Source organism: Physeter macrocephalus, unplaced genomic scaffold, assembly GCF_002837175.3.
Source record: "Physeter macrocephalus isolate SW-GA unplaced genomic scaffold, ASM283717v5 random_671, whole genome shotgun sequence".
NCBI lineage: Eukaryota > Metazoa > Chordata > Mammalia > Artiodactyla > Physeteridae > Physeter > Physeter macrocephalus.
In genome coordinates this window covers 1-23,490 of record NW_021146023.1, presented here as the reverse complement: position 1 = coordinate 23,490, position 23,490 = coordinate 1, and the positions used below count along the sequence as shown (strand labels likewise).

Below are 23,490 nucleotides of genomic sequence, written 5' to 3'. Positions count from 1 at the left end.
CTGCTGATGCAGGGAACACGGGTTCGTGCCCCGGTCCGGGAAGATCCCACATGCCGCGGAGCGGCTGGGCCCGTGAGCCATGGCCGCTGGGCCTGCGTGTCCGGAGCCAGTGCTCTGCGAAGGGAGGGGCCACAACAGTGAGAGGCCCACGTACCGCCAAAAAAAAAAAAAAAAAAAAAAATTCACAGTGATTATTCTGTTCCCAATTGATTATTTTGTTTTTATTAAAAAATGCATCTTTCGGATGCAATTCTTTTTAAAAAAAAAAATTTATTTAGGGACTTCCCTGGTGGTCTGGTGGTAGAGAATCCGCCTTACAATGCAGGGGATGCCGGTTCGATCCCTGGTCAGGGAACTAAGATACCACATGCCACAGGACAACTAAGCCCGCATGCCACAACTACTGAGCTCGCACACCTCAACTAGAGAGTCTGCGAGCTGCAAACTGTAGGGTCCACGCACTCTGGAACCTGCGCGCCACAACTACAGAGCCCACATGCCCTGGAGCCTGTGGGCCACAACTAGAGAGAAGCCTGCATGCTGCAATGAAGTGCCCACATGCCTCAACGAAGATCCTGTGTGCCGCAACTAAGACCCGATACAGCCAAAAATAAAAATAAATAAATAATAAATAAATCTTTAGAAAAATATTTATTTATTTGGCTGCGCCGGGTCTTAGTTGGGGCACGCGGGATCTTTGTTGCAGCAAGTGGGATCTTTAGTTGTGGCATTCGGGCTCTTTTAGTTGTGGCATGAGGGATCTAGTTCCCTGACCAGGGATCGAACCTGGGCCCCCTGCATTGGGAGCACAGAGTCTTAAACATTGGACCACCAGGGAAGTCCCTCGGGTGAGATTCTGATGCCTTGACCAGGCTTTGTTATTTATTTATTTATTTATTTATTTGGCTGCGTTGCGTCTTCCTTGCTGCGCGCAGGCTTTCTCTAGTTGTGTCGAGCCGGGTTTACGCTTTGTTGTGGCTTCTCTTGTTGCGGAGCACGGGCTCTAGGCGCGCGGGCTTCAGTTAGTTGTGGCACACAGGATTAGTTTCTTTGTGGCATGTGGGATCTTCCTGGACCAGGGTTCGAAGCCGTGTCCCCTGCATTGGCAGGAGAATTCTTAACCACTGCGCCACCAGAGAAGTCCCTAGGCTTTGTTTTATTAAGGGAGTAATACAAAAAAAATCACCTTCACTTATCTCCCCCATCCCTTCCTTCCTAGTGAGATTTGTGACCAGAAATCCCAGCCGGGATGTGGAGTTGTGTTTTCCCCCTGAAGCAAGGTGGGGCTGACCCTCTCTCCATGGCAGCTCACTGCCACCCTCCACCCAGCTGTTCTTTCTGAGCTGGACAGACACAGTGACAGTGGCTCTGATGCCAGTGCAGACTGTTGCAGATTGAGACAAAGCCCTTGTGTATTTTGCTGGGAAGCACTTGGCTGTGAAATAGTGACATGTGAGCAGGGGAGCATATGCGGTGTCTGAGCACATGGCACTCACATCCATGCCTTTCAGGGCGTTTCCAAGCCTCTGTTGAGGACAGTGAGGCTGGGGTTTGCCAAATGTGTTTATCTTAGGTTTGGGCAAAGTCCTTCTAGAAAGTAGATTTGAAAAAAGAAGAAAAAAGAAAGGTTTGGAGGCATTGAGATCAGAAATCTCCTGGGGAATTGTGTATTTTAAAGCAATGCCATGTGTTTAAGCAATGTACACCTCGAGTTGCCAAGAGAGAAACACCATTGCCAGCCCCATGCAGACTTGTGCAAATGGTAGCTGACCCAGGTGCCTTATGCTGATTCCTTGTTCACAGAGCAGGCTCCTGAGCTGGGAAGGCCTTGCCAGCCGAGGGCGAGAAGAAAGCATTACTATTTTAAAAATTAAAAAAAATTTTTTATTCAAGTATAGTTGATTTACAATGTTGTGTTAATTTCTGCTGTACAGCAAAGTGATTCAGTTATACATATATATACACACACATTCTTTTTTTTAAAAATAAATTTATTTATTTATTTATGGCTGCGTTGGGTCTTCATTGCTGCACGCAGGCTTTCTCTAGTTGCGGCGAGCGGGGGCTACTCTTCGTTGCGGTGCGCGGGCTTCTCATTGCGGTGGCTTCTCTTGTTGCGGAGCACAGGCTCTAGGCGCGCGGGCTTCAGTACTTGTGGCACATGGGCTCAGTAGTTGTGGCTCGCGGGCTCTGGAGTGCAGGCTCAGTAGTTGTGGCACACGGGCTTATTTGCTCCGCGGCATGTGGGATCTTCCCATATCAGGGCTTGAACCTGTGTCCCCTGCATCGGCAGGCAGATTCTTAACCACTGTGCCACCAGGCAAGCCCCCTATATGTACATTCTTTTTCATAATGGTTTATCACAGGATATTGAATATAGTTCCCTGTGCTATACGGTAGGACCTTGTTGTTTATCCATTCTCTGTTGAAAGGATTATTTACTATGTGAAGTGGTGGGTGAGGAATCTCCCGGTTGATTCTCTGAGTTCAACGTGGAAAAGAAATGAAGTGGAGGTGATTCTTTAGCTTGAGGTCCAGTCCGGTCAACTGGGCATGGCAGTCTTAAACCCACTTGGATCTTATAAATCATCAGACCTCTGCAAAGCTGCTCACACCGCCCTGCGTTTCTCCCTGTCTTGCTCTCTGAGGTACAGCACGTGGGTCTGGGAAGAACAGGTTCAAACCTGACACTGATCTTTAACAGAGCCAGTCTTCCCTAGCAAACATGACTTTCCAGACCAATCAGATTACCTTTGCCTCCCAGCACCCGTGTGAGCTGGCATCACATCACGCTGGCCGGGTCAGGTGGGGCATCGCTGGGGCCTCTGAGGGATGATTTGAAGACCTCAGGAGAGGCTGCCCGAGCCTGAAATCTCTCCCTTACTGGCTTTTTAAGGATGTCTGCCATTTCACTATTACTGAGTCCTTCCTCTGTGTGTACCCCAGGGCCCCCTCCTTGCCATTATTCTGTGGATGCAGGTTGTTCTGGGTTACAGGATTCCCTTAACCCTCTCTCCTTAAACTGTATGTTTAATCTCTTGAGTAAACCACAAATTCAGTTCCACTTTTTCTTTTTCCAGTTTTATTGACATGTGATTGACATATAATGTTGTGTTAGCTTTAGGTGTACAAGATAATGATTTGATCTATGTATATACTGCAAAATGATTACTATGGTAAGCTTAGTCTCAGTTCTGCTTTTTCAGGTTAGACCTCTCTGGAGTCACTTCACCTATCCTATTCCCTATTCCGTTCAGCTCAGACAGGAAGCAAAGCAGAAATCAGGTGGCCTGGTGTCGGGGACAGAGGGGTCAGAAGGAGGGGAAGTGAGGATGTTGAGGAATGGCAGGCTCTCACATAGCTCCCAGCACAAGTCAGGGCTGCTGGGCCTTGCTCTGGCGCCAGATGACTCTTGAAGGGAGAGATGGTCTCCTCGCTTTTGGCCAAAGGTGGAGCAACGCCTGCTCCTCCACGAGCTCCTTTCCTCTCTGATCTTACTTCCTTCCACTCACTTACCTCTTACTCTCTGTCTCTCTGTCCCCCTACTTGTTGGCTCTCAGCCATCATCATTCTAAGTGGCCCCGTGTGGGAAGGGAACTCTCCTTGGTAGCCCTGCGGACCCAGGCCTCCTAAGCCAGACCAGAGCTTGGCTGTCCCCTTCCCTCCTTCCATGCTTGGTTCTCAATCCCTTCACAAGGCCTGGGGAGTGGCAGCAGAGCTGCCCAACTGCAGCCACCTCTTCCTCTTTCCCTGGCCTAGAAGAGCTGACCCTGCCTCTGGGCATATTTTATCAACCCCCCAGAGACACCGCCCCCTGCCGCCCCAAGGAGATGATGCCATAAACTCCCCTGGAATCTAAACTCCACGAAAGCAGATATTTTTAATATTCCCCAGAGTCTAGAACAGTGCCTGGCCCATAGTAGGTGCTCAATAAATATCTGTTGAATGAACCTCCTCTTGTTGAAGTAATTACAGCTGGTAAAATACTTCCAACCCTGATGGACACTCGATTGGGCAGGTAGACATTTTTAGAGCTAACATTTTCAAAGATTTAATTTTTAATTACACCGCATAGCAAGTCATTTTTATAAAAAATTTTAAAAAGGGCTGTTCTCCTTGTCCCAAGCCCACTTGCACGCTCCTCCATAGTGCTAACCACTGCCATAATCTTGGCATGCCCCCTGCAGACTTTGCTCAAAGCTTTTGGACATATATATCTGTAGAGTAACCCAGGCGTCTATAGTTGGTGGGTTAAAAGAAATCATAAATAAGACCATAGCATTGGGACTTCCCTAGTGGTGCAGTGGTTAAGAATCCTCCTGCCAGTGCACGGGACACGGGTTCGAGCCCTGGTCCGGGAAGATCCCACACGCCACGGAGCAACTAAGCCCGTGAGCCACAACTACTGAGCCCTTGTGCTACAGCTACTGAAGCCCGTGCGCCTAGAGCCCGTGCTCCGCAACAAGAGAAGCCACCGCAATGAGAAGCCCGTGCACCGCAACAAAGAGTAGCCCCTGCTCGCTGCAACTAGAGGAAGCCCGCATGCGGCAACGAAGACCCAACGCGGCCATAACTAAATAAATTAAAAAAAAAAAAAAGACCGTAGCATATTGCTTTGCAATTTGCTTTTTTCCCCTTCACAATATGTTTTGGAGATGTTCTGTGTAGGTAAATACAGATCTGCTTCATTCTCCTTCACTGTTGTGAAATATTGCATAGCCTAGATGAAATGTTGTATGTTGCATGTTGTTTCCTATGTCTAGGAACATCCCGGCACACGCCATTCTGAGCACACGGACAAGGATTTCACTCAGATACTTAGCAATGGAATTGCTGGGCGAAGGAGCACGTGCATCTAACATTTTAATAGCTGCTCCCAATCACCCTCCCAAAAGGCAGTATCTATGTACGTTCTGGGTATGAAAGCCCCTGCTTTCTCTATACCCTTATTTGTTTTTATTGAGCTCTTTTATTTTTTACCAATCTGTTGGTCAAAAAAACATGATTTCATTGTTAAAAAAAACTTCAGTTCAGTCTTCCTGGCCAGGAAACTGTGAGCGATTCACATTAGTAACATAATATCATGTATAGTAATAACACTATTTAACCACTATGTGCTTTGTTACTATTTTACATGGAGTGAGTAACTAAGCCCGTCTCTACCCTTTTGCAGGGGAACCTCGTTATGTATCCGTTTTCTCCACACAGTTCACTGTACCTTTTAGATGTAAAACGCCAGCGTCTGGGGTCTTGGAGGGCCTCTGGGGAATGCCCCGCCCAGCCCCCCATCCTCTCTTCTCTGGAATATGGCTCCAACGAGTTCTTTGGCCACAGCCTGCCCTTCCCTCACGTCCGTTCCTGCCACACAGTGGTCATGCCCTGGAATGACGATGCCAATTGCCTGGTCTGACGCAGCAGTGCATTCTCTGCTCCCGGCAGAGAATGGGTTTCTCCTTTGATCAGCGTGGGACACGTCAGCAGAAGTCGTTGGTTTCGTCCCTCGCTTGACTTAGACGATACCAGGCCCATCTTCTGGTAACATCAGAAGCTGTACCACCGGCTGGATCCTGCCTTAATCTTTTCCAAGCTCACACGTCATCTAGTACAATGTTTTCCGCAGAGGAGTCCCTTTTATTTATTTTTTATTTGTTTTGGCCACACTGTGCAGCATGCGGGATCTTAGTTCTCTGAGCAGTGATGGAACCCAGTGCCCCCTGCAGTGGAAGCATGGAGTCTTAACCGCTGGACCGCCAGGGAAGTGCCGGGGAGTCCCTTTTAAAAGGAAAAGTTTTAAGAGCATTTAAATTTTTACACCATTTAATTTCATGACTCTTTCTCTTCCCCATCCCCACCTCGATGTCTTGGGTTCTTTCTTCTATTTTTCTCATCCTCTGTATTCAGGAAGACACCAAAATGGTGGCTGTGAAAGGATTTTTCTCCCTGAAACTTTCCTCTGGGCACTGTTCTCTGTTACTAACAAGATACACCTTAGAATCACTTAGTGCCTTAATATGAATCTCTGGGGATTGAATTGAACTCACCACTCAGTAAGGCTGGATTTAATAATGGCTTCCTTCTGAGGTTTACATTTTTAGAGGGATCATAGGATTTTAAGGCAGGGTAACTTGTTCTGACGGTTTCAGATTAATTTCCTATTTGTATCAGATTAATTTCCTATTTGTATCAGAAAACCATTTGCTTGATGATTTGATTATTTCCTTTCCTAAAGTCAATTGAAACCAAATTTGGTTTTTACCCCTTCATCCAGTTCAACTACTACAGAATCTCTGTTTTGCTAGTTTAGTAATATTATTCTCTTGTTTCTAAAGTGCTCTAGTTTTGGCTATGAGTTTTCCAACAGGACACTGCAAGGCAATCTATATAATTAGCTAAGAACCATATTTCTTCAGGATAACTTCTTCTTTTGGATATTTTGGTAACTTTGCCTTGGACTTTTATTTTCTTTCATATTTTCTAGTATATGCTGAGAAACATAAGTGGATGGTTTAATAGTTTTGAGTGTGGGTTCATGAACCAGGTGGCCTGGGTTGAAATCCCAGCTCTGCGACTTCCTAGCTGTGTGATCTTGGGCAAGTTACTTAAGCTCTCTGTGTCTCAGTTTTCATGTCAGTGGTTGTTAAAGAAATGCAAGTATCATTCAGTCGAAAAAATATTCCTTCCTTCCTTCCTTCCCTTCCTTCCTCCTCCCTCCCTCCTTCCCTCCCTCCCTCCCTTCCTTCCTTCGTTCCTTCCTTTCTTCCTTCGTCAGTCATCTACCCAAGCCACAAACTTTTCCAGAGTGCCTGGGACAATGTGCTAGGCTCTATAAACAGGGATACAAAGACAAATCATCCATGGCCTCAGCCCTTAGGAAAGTCTAATGAGGGATTTGCTTGTTACTTATGGTGAGGGTAGATCACCTGGAAGAAGAAAGCATGAATAAGAAAATTTACCAATTTGAAGTTGAAGATCCAGACTCATTCCATTCATCAATCTCCAAGTTACTTTCTCCGGAGAAAGAGTCATTTCTTGGGATGATGTTCAACTTGAGCAAACACATGAAAAGAACATGGAAGCTACTGATAGTAACTCTGTTCTCCACAAACTGGTTTCCATGTTGTTGCCAGACAGGATTCTGGCATTGGCCAGGGAATCCCGCGCTCAGGTAGGCTTTCCTTCCTCAGGGGACCCCCTACTCTGGGATGGTGGTGACCCCTGCATTGGAGATCTACCACATAGGCTTCAGGAACTCTTAGTGGAATTCAATCCACGGGTTAGAGCTCCTGCTGCATGGTATCCAGGTCAGCTGTGGTGCAGAGAAAAGATGCACAGTGGACAGTAACTCACACCCTCCTTTCTACACATTCCTCACCTGACAGCATCTTGTTCCTCAGTACTGAATTGCACCTTATCTCTTTTCTTCTGCCACCGCCAAATCCTTGAGGCCAGGGACTGGGTCTGCTGTACTGATGAACCTGAGATGGCATTGTCCCCTTTGTACAAGGGTCACTGGACTTTCACAGAAGGATGTCTTTCAGCTGATGCCAGCTCCCTTCTTAAGATCCTGTTATCTCTTCTACAGGCAGAGCTTCCTAGTGATGGGTGGGCTGGACTGAGATGCGGTGGGGTGTAAACGTGGGGCCCCTCGTTTTTTTATATATTAGGCATTTGAGAAACGTTAATTGGTTGGGTGATTTGATGTGCGACTGGTAACAATCCCCGTCCTTGTTGTTAGAATGCACCACAGCCATCAGCCCTGGAGTGCAAAGACCAGAACAAGCCTGAGGGGGCCACCAGCCAAGCCCGGGCGGAGTCAGTCTCCATCCCAAACACAGGTGAGAGAAGTTTCGTGGGGACCGAAAGAATGATAACTTTAATTGTTATAATGATACCTCCATCTAGACATGAGGCTCATGGGAGCCTCTGCAGATGACCATGCCTCCCTGTCCCTGGACCAGAAGTCACACTCAGGAGAGAGCTGGCTCAGAACACCAGGGGCCCCGCCCCTTCCTCTCTAGGACCTAGAATTTCAAGTCTTCCTCTCTCCTTTCAGCTGTTTGAAAAGCCTGTGGAAAATGCACAGAAGAATTAGAAGAATAATTGACTCCTTCCAAAGGAGTCTCAAGGGTTTCTTTGTATGTAGGGCTGTTAACATGTGTGGCATATGCGGAACATTTACACGGCTTATAGGACAGTATCTGTTGAATTCAGGGTGGGGCAGAGACCAGAGTCTTAGAACTTAAGGGTTTGTAGCTACTTCTAGTGAAGATCCACAGAGTTTAGGAAAAAGTATTTTGGATCCTGTAAAGGAAATGCTTTCTCCGGAGGGGAGACACCCACATGAGGGGGGAGATGAAAGGAAGAAGTAACAGTGGGGAGTGGAAATCCTGGTCATAGGTATCTTAATTTGGGCCATAGTCAGGTTTGGGGCTTACTGTATTTGAGGTAGTTGCGAACATTTAAAAATCAGATTTCCAGAAAATCGGGAACGTATTCAAGAGGAATAGCCTAGCTTCTCTTGAAATGTTGAAATCTTCACCGAGCCTGCATCTCACATGGCACCACCAGCTGGAGCAGTCACTGTTCGTCACTGGGGAATATTGGGGTTTCCTGTCCCTTCACTCCCGCAGACGCGCCCCCGCCCCACCTCCTCCACCCCGGCATTAGCCTTGGCTCCTGGATTGGCTTAGTGATTTCTCTCTTTTTTCTTTTCTTTTTTTTTTTTTTTTTTTTTTTGGCCTCACTGCACAGCTTGCGGGATCTTAGTTCCCCAACCAGGGACTGAACCTAGGCCGCAGCCGTGCAAGTGCCAAGTCCTAACCGCTGGACCGCTAGGGAATACCCTAGTGATTTCTCTTTTGTCTGCATGGTTAGGACTACTTTGCCCCCTCTTCCCAGGCCCCTTATGGCCCCGTCTCTTCCCACGAGCTCACAAGTGGCAGAATTTCCCGAGGACCTGTCCTGGGCTCCTCATTTTTCTCGCTCTGGACTCTCTGGGCAACCTCTTGGGGCCGCTGATTCTCAAGCCTGCTTTCCAGCACTGGGCCCACCTCCGCCTCCCCTCACCCTGCCAACCGGACCCCCGTCGAGTTTTCTCTGCCTCTGATCAGCTCTGTAACCATCTGGTCGCCACACCAGCACCCCCCTCCTTAACATCCCTGACATCTTAGGTTTTCATTATTTACTGCAATTGCCACCATTATTTACTGGTCTGCCTGTCTTAGACCTTTTCCTCCACAGAGGGCGTGAGCTTTAAGTAAAGGCCAGCCTAAAATAAAAATCGGATCATGTTACTCCCCTGCTTATAATTCTTCAGAGGCTCCTCTTGGCTTTCAGGGTGAAGTTCATGTCTTGTGCTTAGCACCCAAGCCTGCCACGACCTGCTTCCATTTCAGCACCCATGGCTTTCCCATGTGCACCTTTCGCCCCAGGCATACCGAAGTGCTTGCTGGTACCCAAATTCATGATGTTGGTCCCTGCTCCTGACTTCACAATTCTCCCCAACACTCTGTCTGCCCTCCATTTTTCTGGGCCTTTGAGTCACTACCTCAGACCCCCTGAGCCTCTGGGTCTGGGCTCAGTGGCCTCCTGTGGTGCCGGGCACCCCCATTTCAACTCCCACAGTACTGGGCTTCTGCTAGACTTCACATCCCCTGGGGACCCGGGAAGGTCCCCTGCACAGTATGCCTGGCACATAAAATAGAGAGATGATGGCAGGAGCTTCTGGCTGGCTTCCCAGCACTCACGTGGCTGCACACTCCTCTCTCGTCCTTTCGGGAGCGGCTTCTAGCCTCTCACAGTGTTTGCATGCGTTTCCAACGCAGCACTTTTTTCTAGTATGATGTACTTCAACATTTATTAAGTGTCTCAAGATTTAAAGATGATTGGGATTTGACCCCTTTCCCCAAAGGACTTGTTATACACTGGATGCATCATATCTATTCATTCAGTAAGCATTTACCAACAGCCAGCACAGAAGGAGGTAGAATTAATGCAGCCAGGCACGGGGATTCACATAAGGTCTGCGGAGCTTAGAAGAACTTGCTGTGGCTTTTCATCTTCACAAGCTTTGCTTTAAACGACAGGAGAAAGATTACAGCTATCCTTGCTGGGACTCCTCTGCTGGCCAGGTTACAGGCTTTTCCCTGATCACAAGTGTTTCCTTTGAAACCTTCTTTCATGGCCCTCACTTTCATGGACTTTGAAGTCAGAATTTCATGTAAACGTGACTTCAGCAGAAACGAACATTTCCTGCCCCTGCCATTGGCCTCTGGCTTTCTCTACTTGAGCTTCTCAAGAGGATTCTGCCGTGTCCCTTAATAGTTAAAAACAGAACAGAGCTTGGGCTCGGCTTTCTCACAGCAACAGTGCTGTCAGCTGTTGTCATAAAGAGTCATTGTGGTAAATAAGCAGAAAATCAGTGCGTTTGATCAGAGAGCCATGGCTGGACTTTAAGATAAGACTGTGAGGTTCAGACCAGTGGGGCTTTTGCTCAAGACATCTATTTGGCCACGTGGTGTCTTAAGTGCCCAAGAGGGTTTTGAAAGATGAAATGCTGGAAGGTTGAATCTATAAATGTCCACTCCCAAAGTCACAATGTTTGCACGTCACACTGTCTGGCATTGAGAGCTGGGTAGCCTAGTGGTTAAGCGCTCCACTCCGGAACTGGACTGCCGGGGTTTCAGTCCTGTTTCTGCTACTCTAACCTTCTGATGGGACAGGTTCTTGTTTCCCCATTTGTGAAATCAGGATGATTAGAGTATTTCCCTTGTGTGGCGGTTGTGAGGATTAGGCCAGTTAGTAGCTGTGCAGGGCTTAGACGCAGAGTAAGTACTCGGTAATGTGAGCTCTTGTAATTAGGCCCCTTTATCAGCTTCACACAGGATGTAAAGCACAATGACTTTCTCTGGGTCACCAAAGCCGTCATCAGATCTCCCCACCTTTGGTGGTCCACAGCATCCTTGCTCCCGTTCTTTCAATCCTCTTTGCTTCTCTGGCCGTCTTATTCAAGTCCTCTCTCTCTCTTTTTTGGCTGTGCTGCGTGGCTTGTGGGATCTTAGTTCTCTGATCGGGGATCCAACCTGGGCCCCCGGCAGTGAGAGCGCCGAGTCCTAACCACTGGACCACCAGCGAATTCCCAGTCGTATCTCTTTCATATGTTCTTTCTGCCTGGAATAGGCTTCTATTTCACCTCCGCCCCTCCCCCAGTGCTCTGTCTCTCCCTGTTGAAGCCCTCTTGGTGGATTGGGTGCAGATATTCCTGCAACCACCACTAACCATGGGGAAACTCTAAGATGATTTTTTTTTTTTTTTTTTGGAGTTTGTATTTATAAACTCTCTAAAGCCTTTATTTATTTATTTTTTGCACATTCGGGATCTTAGCTCCCTGATCAGGGATCAAACCTGTGGCCCCTGCAGTGGAAGTGAGGAGTCTTAACCACTGGACCGCCAGGGAAGTCCCTCTAAAGCCTTATAGAGCCCTTGCCAGTGGACTAACCTGTGAGGTTGCCATCTGTTTTTTTTTAATTGTAAAATATACATAAGATTTAGCGTTTTAACCATTTTTAGGTGTACAGTTCAGTGGCATTAAGTACATTCACATTGCTGTGCGCTCATCACCGTTCTCTGTCTCCAGAACACGTTCATCTTCCCAAACAGAAGCTCTGTACCCATTAAACAATACCTTCCCCTTTTCTCCCTCCAGTGCCTGGCAACCACGATTCTATTTTCTGTCTCTATGAATTTAGCTACGTTGGGTGCCTCATATTGGTGGAGTCATACATTTGTCCTTTTCCTAAAAAATTTATTTATTTTATTTATTTATTATTTTTGTCTGCGTTGGGTCTTCATTGCTGCGCGCGGGCTTTGTCTAGTTGCGGCGAGTGGGAGGCTACTCTTTGTTGCGGTGCGCGGGCTTCTCATTGCAGTGGCTTCTCTTGTTGCGGAGCACGGGCTCTAGGCGCGCAGGCTTCAGTAGTTGTGGCTCGCGGGCTCTAGAGCGCAGGCTCACTAGTTGCGGCGCATGCGCTTAGTTGCTCCGTGGCATGTGGGATCTTCCTGGACCAGGGCTTGAACCCGTGTCCCCTGCATTGGCAGGCGGATTGTTAACCACTGCGCCACCGGGGAAGCCCCATACATTTGTTCTTTGATGGCTGGCTTACTTCACGTAGCATAATGTCTTCAAGGTATGTCCATGCTGTAGCATGTGTCAGAACCTCCTTTCTTCTATAGGCTGAATTGTATGTATAGGTCACATTTTGCTTATCCAGTCATCTGTCAATGGACATTTGAGTTGTTTCCACTTTTTGGCTATTGTGAATGGCACTGCCACGAACATTGTTGTACAAGTATGAGTCCCTGCTTTCAGTTCTTTTGGGTGTTATGCCCTGTGGTGGAATTGTGGGATCATATGGTACATCTCTCATGCAAGGTTGACTTTATAAATCAAGGTCAGAGCTTGAACACCTGGTGGGAAAATTCTCTCTTTACCTCCCTTCTCCCCCACCCCCACCCCACCCCACACCCTCCCACGGACTTTATCTCCATCAATGTCAACTCTACCCTCAGGTGCTTCAGGCTAAAACTCTGGTGTCATCTTGGACTTCTCGAATTCTTTTACAACTCATGTTTAGACAATGAGCAATTCCTTTCGGCTCCATCTTCCGTATCCAGAATCGAGTCACTTCTCCCCATCCCGAACACTGCTGCCGGATCCAGGCCACCACACCTCTCATCTGGATTATGACAATTGTTCCCTAACTGCTCTCCCTGTTTCAGTCTTGGTCCCACTCTGGTCTCTTCTGAGCACAGCAATAAGTTCAACCCTTTAAAAACATTAGTCAAATAATGTCATTCCTCATTTCAGCATCTCACTCCCCATCTCACTCGAGGCAAAATTTAAGTGCTTGCAAAGGTCTGTTGGCCCTCACTGCTCTTCTGACCCCACCTCTCCTTCCCTCATCAGCTCAGGCCACAAGTGTCCCCTTGCTCTTCCGCCTCAGGGCTTTTGAGTTTGCGGAGAACTATGCCTAGAATGTCCTTCCCTTGACAAACTCTTCGCCTTCCAATGTCACCTCTCTAGAGACCCCTTCTCTGAAAACTTAACTTAAAGGAACAAGCCCTTGCTCTCCTGATTCCAGGCATCACCCATGCCTTTTACCCACTTACTTATCACTGTCTGACACACATTCACTCCCTAATCTTCCTAATCCTTCCTCCTCACTGGAATGTAAGCTTCATGATGTCAGGGGCTTTGTTTGGTTTCCTGTCATATCCTCAGTGCCTGTAACAGTGCCAGGCACACACTAGGTGCTCAGTTAGTATCTGTTCAATGAATGGATGGATGGTGCTTTGAGGTCCCCACCTTAACAGCCCACAGATGTTCCTAGTCTCTGAGAGTTATGCAGACGTATGAAAGTCCCATGGCTACCAGGCTCCAGTCTCATCCTTCTGGCCCAGGGCAGCTTCACAATGAAGCAAACTGGGTTGATCACTTTTTGCAGCTCTCTTTAGCCTTAGTAGTTCTTGTAAATGCCCTTGATCACCGCAAGGATTTATCCTATAACAAACAGCCCTTCAAAAAACCTGCGCCATATATGAGTTTGCCAAACTGGACTCTGTGGGTATCTTCTCAGGGGCTCAAGGAGTCTACACAAATCAAATAGTGTTTTTACATTTTGATGACAATCTGAGGGAAAAAAAAGGCAACAAATCCTTGGTCTTTTGATGACTGCCTTACAGCTGAGGAGTATCATATAAGTGGTTCCAGCGTGGTTGCATTTGTGTGTGTGGTATTCTTGGTGCCCAGGGATGCCCTGAATTGATGGTCTTTAATTTTTATTTGTTCAAACTGGGGTCAATGGTTCGTGAATGTCTTCTTGCAAATCCATGATAATTTTTTTTCCCCATAAATGCGTCTGAAAGAGATATATTCAGACTGCACAGCTAATAACCATGAACTACTGTGCAGGTTGAAATACAACACCAGGCTAGAAATCTTCCAGGCTCCAGGCCTCAATTTTACATGGGTCTGAGTCAGCCTAGGGCAACAGGGTATGAAGCAGAGGCAAGAATATTGGTCTTAGAGTCAGGAGACTGGAGGTGGCACCCATCTCGGTCTCTGAACTTAACCGTGTGACCCTGGGTTTGTCGGCCCACCTTTGTGGGTTTCATTCTTCCTCTATAAAATGAACCAGACGGGCTTCCCTGGTGGCGCAGTGGTTGAGAGTCCGCCTGCCGACGCAGGGGACACGAGTTCGTGCCCCCGTCTGGGAAGATCCCACATGCCGCGGAGCCGCTGGGCCCATGAGCCATGGCCGCTGAGCCTGCGCGTCCGGAGCCTGTGCTCCACAAAGGGAGAGGCCACAACAGTGAGAGGCCCACATACCGCAAAAAAAAAAAAAAAAGAACCAGAGAATCTGAGTCTCTTCCAACCCTGACACTCTCTTTTGTGAAATACGTTGGGGAGAAATACCCATTTGGACACCAGGAAAAATACATTGTTGGCACCAAACCCTGGCACCAACAGGACTGGCCATGAGAATAATAGTGACATTTACTGAGGTGTCCATTCAAGGCTCATTTTCTCTGAGTGGACTTTGCTGAGGATTCTACCTAGAAATCCCACCTCCATCTCTATCCTATTTACCCTAGTTGATTTTTCTTCATATTCTTCTCCTGTGCTTTTGAGGAAATCTGACCTTTATTAAGGTTATTTCTTATTATCTGTCTTCTCCTTCTAAAAGTAAACTCTATAAGGGGGAGGTTTTTTTTTTTTTTTTTTTTGTTTTTTTTTTTTTTTTTTTTTTTTTTGTGCAAGACTGTGCTCCAGTGCCTTGAAATGGTGTCTGTCCCTTAGTGGGTACCTGATCAACATTTTCGGAATGATTTGGGCACCTCCTCTGCTTTGGGTCCTGTGCAAGGTGCTTTACATTTTAATCAATAAGTGCATGAAGTAAGTATTATTATTAGCCTTGTGTATTGGCTGAGAAAACTGAGGCTTCACAAAAATCAGGCAACTTGCCTGTAAGTGTCAGAGCTGAAACTTAAACCTGGGTAAGTTGCACACCTTGTTGTATTCATCCTTAGCTTTGGCACCTCTCAGCCAGGAGGGCTCTAGTGCCAAATGCATGAAGCACAGATGAGCTATTCTGTGGCTCTGGTTTTTTTCCTTCTTTTGTGCAGCTCTGTGTACGGGGAAGGGGAAATTAAACTCTCATTTATTGAAGAGACTATCTTTTTCCCATTGTATAGTCTTGGCTCCTTTGTTGTAAGTTAATTAACCATAAATGCATGGTTTAATTTCTGGGCTCTCTATTCTGTTCCATTGATCTATGTGTCTGTTTTATGCCAATGCCATACTGTTTGGATTACTACAGCTTTGTAATATAGTTTAAAACCAGGACATGCGATACCTCCAGCTTTCTTCCTTCTCAAGATTTCTTTGGTTATTCGGAGACTTTTGTGTTTCCATAAAAATTTTGGGATTTTTTTTTTTTCTATTTCTGTGAAAAATGCCTTTGGAATTTTGATGGGGATTGCTTTGAATCTATAGAGTGCTTTGGGTAGTACTGATGGAAATCAAACTCTCAGAGTCCTCCCTGACTGCCTTTGCTTGCTCTGACTGCGCAAAGAACTCACTGTGCAGAATTGCAGAACTGGGTGGTTTGTTAGCTATCCTCTGGTTCCACCAATCCCTTCATTTTAAAGTGAAAGAAACTGCTGAGTGCCGCATAACTCCCGTATTGTCTTGATCTAACTCCCGTATTGTCTTGATCTGTGGACTGATTCATGAGCTTTCAGTGGTCTGGGTGGTAAACCAGAAGGCCCTTGGCAGCAAAGCTGGGAGCCTGCACAGTGTCAGGGGCCCACCCCACCTTGATACTATGGCCACCTGCTGGCCCCTTGGGCCCTGGGCCTTCGGGGTCTTCTGTTACTTGGGTGCTGTTCAGTTTCCAGGGAGCAGACACTGGCTGAGGGCCCTGCCTCTGGTCAGACCACCCCTCCAGATAGTGCTTCTTTATGTGAAAACCATGTCTGTCAAAATGTCATATTCTTGGTGTTCAAATGTTCCAGGAGGATGGGCTTCAGGACCATTCTGTGGGCATTTTCATGTCTTCCTGTTCCTGACACGTTGTCCCTATCTCTTCCCTCCTGGGTCTCTTAGGGGTTAAATGCTACCAGGAAGAAGCAGGGCAAGTTCTCCCCCTTATGCTGCAAGTAAAGAATGAGGAATAGTTTATGTTCATGAATAAGCTATTGCTTATTGATGTTCTGATCACAGAGAAAATGTTCTTGTTCCTGTTTGTTACACATGAAATTGCAGCGAACAGTACAAGACTGACTATAATTAAGTACTTGAGTGATGTGGTCTCTATTATACCAGGTGTAGAAATTCAGGGGAAAGAGTCTTGGAGAGGGATGAAATGGTCAGGTAATAATAAAAATGAAATAAGAACTAACCCTTATCAAGTGCTTTCTACATGTCGGGCACAATACAAATGCCTTACGTGACTTAACTCATTTAATCTTCACAACAACCCTGCGAATGCTGTTCATCTCCATTTTCCAGTGGAGGAAACTGAGGCACAGAAAGATTAAGTAATTTGTTCAAAGTCATACAGAGCTGGAGGTGCAAAGCCAGGAACTGAATCCAGACAGCCTGGCTCCAGGGTCTTTTCTCTTAAATACTGCACCTAATGGCCTTGATGAAGGCTTTGTGAAGAGGAGATGAGACTTGAGCTGGACCTTGAAGAAGGAAAGGCCTGACAGCGTGGGGACATATCTGAGTGATGGAGTGGGCATGGCAGAGACCCCAACAGGGAGGAGGGGACTGGCCTCACTCGGCAGAGCGCACGTATTGGGGAGTAGCAGGGAAGATGGCGGGGCAGTAAGTTGGGAACAGATTATAAAAGGTCTTAGCATCTAGTCAGAGGGTTTAGACTTGATCTGGAAGGACCCAGCCTTTGAAGTGTGCTGAAGGACGACTTGCTAGAAGCAGATGTTTGGGGAGGTTTTTTTGGTGGCAGTGGTAGGTCTGAGGGTAGGAGGTGCGGAGGCAGGAACGAGGCGCTGGAGGGTCGAGCCTAGAATGCTGGTCTCAGCTGGGCCACCTTGGGAGGGAAGATGCACGCGGAGTGGGAAAGACGGGGGACAGAACAGAAGGGCTCTCACCACCTGAGATCACCATGATGCAGTGACATTCGTGGCAAGCGGGGGCCCCGCACCTCAGAGCTACACACACCTGGCCCAGGAGTGGAGTGGCTTCAGGCCAGTGGCTGCCCCAACACTAAGAAGTATGCCTGAACTGCCCCACATTTGTCTGCCCTGCTCCACCCGCAGAGCACAAAAGGGCTGCATTTTTGTGCTGCACCCTCCAAGCCCTGCACACCTTTCTCGTGGCCACCCCAACCTAGGACCCCACAGGGAGGGGAATTCTGGGAATTCCACATACAGAGCAGATTCACTTTTCTTTCATTCTTCTCTTTTCCTCCTCAGCGATTTGACTGAAAGGGCTTCCACAGATGCAGCATAAATTTTCTCAGCAAATCAGTTGTAGCCAAACATCATATCTGAGGATCTCCCACCCTTCCCTGCAAGTTCTTAATAAATCTCACCTCTTCTCTGAACTTCCTGAAGCTTCATCTGTGCCACTTGCATCCGGGGCACGTGGTTTTCTACAGCTGCATCTTCTGTACTAGTTTGCTCGGGCCTTCAGGACAAAGTGCCACCGACCAGATGGGTGAACAACAGACATTTGTTTTTTCACAAACCTGGAGGCTAGAAGTCCAAGATCGAGGTGTGGCAGGGTGGGTTTCTCGAGGCCCCTCTGCTTGGCTTATAAATGATGGTCTTTTCCTGTCTCCACGCGGTCGTCCCTCTGTAACTGTCTGTGACCTTATTTCCTCTTGTTATAAGGACACCGGTCTATGGGGTTAGGGCCCACCCTAATGATCTTATTTTAACTTAACTGCTTCTTTAAAGACCATCTTCAAATACAGTCACTTTCTGAGGTACTGGAGGTACTTCTACATGTGAATTTGTGGGGCAGGGGACACAATTCAGCCCATAACACCTTCCTTCTCATCCAAGTTATCTCAGGGTAAAGGGTCAGCCCAGCAACTACCCAGGCTGTGCTGTTCTTACATCCAGTCCCTCATGGGAGACAGCCTCTGGGCTTTTCTGTGAAGGGCGTTATTTACTGAGGCCCAGTTTCCTATGCAGTGCTGTCCTCCTCCAGGCGAGGAGCGTTTCTCCATGCAGGCATTCCAACTTGGTCAGATCAGAAAGTAGTAAATCCAGGGGAGATTTTTTTTTTTTTAACTGTGTGCAGAATTCCTGGCATAGCAGAGAGCTCAGGAAGGAAGGCCCTGTTTGGGGCCAGAGATCAAGGCTTTGGAGGCTTAACCCTCTGAGAAAGGGTTAGGCCCTCCTCTCACTAATCCTGTTTGCTTGATTAGCCTCTGAATTGATGTACCTAGAATGACGCACTTTGTCACAACCAATGATTTAATGTAACCCTTGAGCTTTTTTTTCTCCCACCCTTAGAGTACCAGTCGCTGGGGGATCTAGAAAGGAGTAGAGAGGCAAGATTGGCAAAGGGGAGGGTTCTGTGGCTCTCAGGGTCCAGGACAGGCCACTGGGTCCAGTCTGCTCCCCCAGCGGGCACCCGTGGGGGCCAGAGGGCTGCCTGCCTGGCAGGAAGTCGGGGTCTGGGCGAGGCGAGGCTTCCCAAGCCCTGACTACTGCCCTCCTGCTGGAAATGGAAAGAGAGCGGGTGACAGCCTTCTACAGATCTGGCAGAATCAAGCCACAAGGGCACCGGGCACCTTACTCCCTCTTCTTTGGATTCCAGCTCCCAGGCACCTGCCAAAGTTGCCATCGCTTTTTATTAAAGTGAAAAACACTTCACTGAAGTGAAATATTCGAGATACGAATATTCTCCAAAGCCATTTTGGAAAGTTTTCAAGAATAGTTTCTTAGGCAAAACAGGGAAAAGGACAAGATTGCACGCAGGGCTGGATGACCCACTTGGAGAGCCGGTTCTAGAAAGAGGACTTTGATTTTATGCTACGGCCTCACACAGAGGGAAGGAAGGGAGCGGGAGGGTTGGGTTGGAGGGCTGGAGGCCTGGCCCTTCTCCAGGGTGTCCTCCTTGGCACGTGACAGGCCCTTGGGGAGACACCTTAATAAAGGGGTCGTGAGCAGCCTGGCAGCCTTCCCACCCTCCTGGTACCCAAGACAAAAGTGTTAGCCTGAAGTGACTCTTTAGGTAATTTCCTAGCACATTTACCCCTTTACAGACCCCAAACTACACAAGTAAATGGACCTCTTTAAAAAAAGTAAAGGTATTAAAAACATCCAACTATCATATTACGGTAAGTGCTGAAGTAGATGCACTTTGTAATCTTAGCTGTCGACATTAGTGAAACACTTTTATCCCAAAAGGCCTGGGATGTATTATTTTAAAGCTATTTTTGTACTAGTGGAGACTTTCTTCTTTTCTAAACATGGCTAGAGGTGGTCAATTTGGGAAAAGTAAAAGAGGAGAAAAAAAAGAAAAGAAGAGGCACTTTCCTACCAGTGCTCTCCTGAGGTCTAGAAGCTGGTAGAAATGGCCTGGGTGAGAGCTGAACCAAGTGCCCTGGGTCGGTGGCAGAGTCTGGGAGGAGCACTGGCAGGGCTGGAGGGGTCCAGTTTTGGTGTGAGGCGGCCTTGGGGCCTGCCTCACCCCTCCCAGTCCCTGGGCTCTTGCTGAGAGGAATGGAATGTGTGTGTGGACCGGACCTGCCAAGCCGAGGCCTCTGAGAAGTCAGGAACCTCCTTACCTGTTGCCAGATGTTGTTTCTGGCAGGTAACTCTTCGGAGGCCTGAGCATGGGGGAAGGGAGACCCCTGCGGTGTGCAGGCGCTGGGACTTGAGGGACGACTGAGGGCAGTTCCCGGCTCAGCTTGGTAGCCAGGCTGCTCAGTAAGTGTTTGTGGACCGACTGTCAAGTTCCCTTTTGCTGGGCGGCTCCCACACCCCTGGCACTTTGTATTCCTCCTCTTGTGTAATCCGCACAAGAACAGGTGAGGAAAGTCTCATGTCCATTTCCAGACAAGGGACTTTGGGATCCGTACGTTCCGTGACTTGACTGAGGTCGCACAGCTAAGAGGCCATGACATTCCCGGCTCTCGTGCCGAGGGGGCATAAGAACCACTGGGGAGCTGGTTAAAAACGTGGGTTTCCCCACACCACTCTCAAGATTCTGATTTTGTCATAGCATTTTTTAAAAATTGTGGTAAAATATGCAGAATAGAAAATTTACCATTTAACCATTTTGAGTGTATAGTTCAGAGGCATTAAGTACATTCACATTGTTCTGCAACCACCACCACCAACCATCTCCAGAACTTTTCTCATCTCCCCAAACTGAAACGCTGCCTCCATTAAACAGCCATGCCCCCTCCCCCTCCCCCAGTCCCTGGTGACCACCGCTCTACTTTCCGTCTCTGAGTTTGACTGCTCTAGGGGCCTCTGTAAGTGGGATCATGTAGTGTGTGTCCTTTTGTGTCTGGCTTATTTCACTGTCACAGTATTCTAAACAAGGGCCCCTGGCAATCCTCATGTAGGGGTCTGGACCTCTCTGAGGAATTCTGGCAGAGGCTGGGAGGAGGGTGAGGGGAAATGCCTTCCTGGCACAGGCTCTGCTGGCTGAGTTTACATGCATGGGAGTGCTGGTTGAGAGTTAGGAAATGGGAGGTGACTGTGTGGTGTCAGAGGGGCCCTGGGGTGGGCAGTGGCTGGTTTCTGGCAGGTATTGCTTGGGGTAGGGTGTTGACCAAGGCCTAAGAGCTCAGGGCGGGAGGACGGGAGGGACAATTGTGTGGACTGGTCAGTTCAGGGAGGGCTCCCCCTTTCTTCTTACCTTCTCTTTCTCCTAACTGCTACGGAGGATGGAGGTAAGGCGCGCATGCACTGCGCCTGCGCACGCATCGCACTCTCCCTCCCCCAAACCACCGACCTGGCTGCGGTCTGCGTGGCCTCCTATTGGTTGCCTGGCCCCGGGCAGATCTCCCTCAGTCTCTGTACCTCTCTTTCCCCATTTATGACATTTATAGTTACAGTACCAATCGCATAGGTGTGTCGTAAGGATTAAATGAGAGAATTCCTGCAAGGGCTTACTTAGAACAGTGCTTGGCACAGATTAAGCGGCCAATAAATATCCAGCATAACGCAGAGGTTTCTGGTGGGGGTGTGATTTGCCCCGACTGTTTTGTTTTTTTCATAGTAACGCAAATACAGACTGGAGAGGAGGTGGAGGACTTGTAGCCGCAGGGTGTACTGATAACATGGGTAGTGAGGGTGGGCGCTGGAGGGTGGTCCCCTTGCCACCCTGAGCCCGCGCCACGTCTTCTGCTTGGTTTCAGCCTCTCTCTCAGCCGTATGAGGATATAGCAACTAAGAGGTCATCGGCAAACCGGGAAGAGGGTTCTTGCCAGAACCCTACCATGCTGGCACTCTAATCTCAGACTTTCAGCTTCCACAGCTGTGAGACAGATTTCTGTCGTTTAAGCCCCCCCGTCTATGGTATACAGTGTTTGTCATAGCAGCCTAAGCCGACTGAGACACAAGGGATGGGGCTAAACAACCTACAGTGCACAGACCCATCTCCCACAACAAAGAATTATCCAGTGCAAAATGTTTTTTTATTTTTTATTTTATTTTGGCTGCGCCAGGTCTTAGTTGTGGCACGAGGGGTCTGTAGTTGCAGCATGCGGACTTCTTAGTTGTGGCATATGGGATCTAGATCCCCGACCAGGGATCGAAACCGGGTCCAGGCCCCCTGCATCGGGAGCGTGGAGTCTTACCCACTGGACCACCAGGGAAGTCCCGGCACAAAATGTCTGAAATGTCGCTTCGAGAAACTCTGCTCAAGGGTAGCTTTTTTTTTTTTTTTTTCTTTTTTTAAATATTTATTTATTTGGCTGCACCGGCTCTCAGTTGCGGCATACAAGATCTTTAGTTGCGGCATGCGGGATCTAGTTCCCTGATCGAACCTGGGCCCCCCGCATTGGGAGTGTGGAGTCTTAACCACTGGACCACTTAACCACCAGGGAAGTCCTGCTCTAGGGTAGCTCGAACTGTGCTTGCAGCCAGAAAGCACTCCTCCAAGGACTGCCGGCCTCCCCACGGCTCCAGATAGTGACCCCTTTGTCCTCATCCCTATGGCTGCAGGAGGCTGAAGCTCATGCCCAACTTCTCCCCTAGTGGTGCAAATAAGCTCAGAAGTTCTTTAACTTGCAGCGGTAGACCACAGGTGGAGCTGGCATCTGCGGCGTGGCAGGGAGGGTTAGGCCCGAGGGGTTGCAACAGACCCATTATCTCCTATTATCTATGTATCGAATTGACATTGACCAGCTGGGTTAGCACAGGGTTATTGTGGATAACTGGGCTGTTTAGAAGTCCCACTTCTCCCCCCTCCCCCACCCGGAAAGAACAGAGATGAGTTGAAGATTGTCAGGAGATGGTGATCTGCTGCAAATGGCCATTCACAAAGCTATTGACCTGCCCATCTGCGATGGCCTCTCATTGGACCCTTTACTCAGCACTCAAGCCTCACTCTGTGGCTGCATGACAAAGCAATTGGATGATTTGATGAGTCTTAAACTTCTCAACTTTTGTGGTTTTGGTGGCTAGGAACCAGAGCCTTAGTTACAGGAGTGTTTTCTAATCTCCATGGGGTTTTTCCACGTAATTTTTGGTTTATGATTCAGCGCTCATACATGGATGAGCTGTACTTTCTGCTTTCCCTGTGTTGTCCACTTGGTAAACTTGAACGGTTTCACATGTCACCTTCGCTGTCCCCGACACCTCTCCCTCTTGTGGAATGACCGGTTCCTTTACCTGTACCCACACAGCGTGTTATGCTGTGAGAGCCCATAGCTCTCATTATAGTCTGGTTATGTCAATATAATCCCAATATAATGAATATAACTCATATAATTCTCCCCAATGGAAGAAGATTCTGGAGAGGAGGGACTACATGTTTTCTCATCCTTGAGCCCTCAGTACCGGGGCTGGGTCTGACCCAGGATCAGGCTGCAGGAAATGTTTGCTGAGCTGAACTGAACTTCAAAAGAGTAAAGCATATGCAACGATTTGATGGTGAAAATGGCAGATCTGGGCCACTCGATATATATATGGAGGAAAGAAAGACACTGCAGCAAGTTCTAGCAGGGTATGTTGGAAACTGCCTGAGAGCGTGTCCATCTTTTTCAAACCAACTACAGCTGCTAGCATGCATTCCTCAGTGTCAAAAGGCTTGAGTGTTTCAAGATGCATTTTTGGAATGCTGGGCTAGCCATCGAGAATTTAAGATGTTTATCGGATATGCTTTCTGGTGAGATCACTGCAAAAGTTTGAATTGTAGAGTATGTATCTTCTTTTAAAGAAATGCAATTATATTACTTCGAAGACTATGCTAAGTGTAATTGAACGAAGCTGAGA

The 23,490-nt window shown here is 47.9% G+C and overlaps 1 long non-coding RNA gene across 2 annotated transcripts in view; it reads left to right on the top strand.

Moving 5' to 3' along the window:
- The window catches only part of LOC114485213 (uncharacterized), a 24,935-nt gene extending 6,932 nt beyond the window's left edge, over positions 1-18,003 (top strand). Inside the window, exons 2-4 of one of the 2 annotated variants that reach the window (XR_003678697.1) lie at positions 5,174-7,165; positions 7,736-7,835; positions 17,497-18,003. This is a non-coding gene — a long non-coding RNA (uncharacterized lncRNA). The remainder of the gene's footprint in view (positions 1-5,173; positions 7,166-7,735; positions 7,836-17,496) is intronic. The other variant, XR_003678698.1, reaches the window with a different exon arrangement.
- Positions 18,004-23,490: the final 5,487 nt, after the last annotated feature.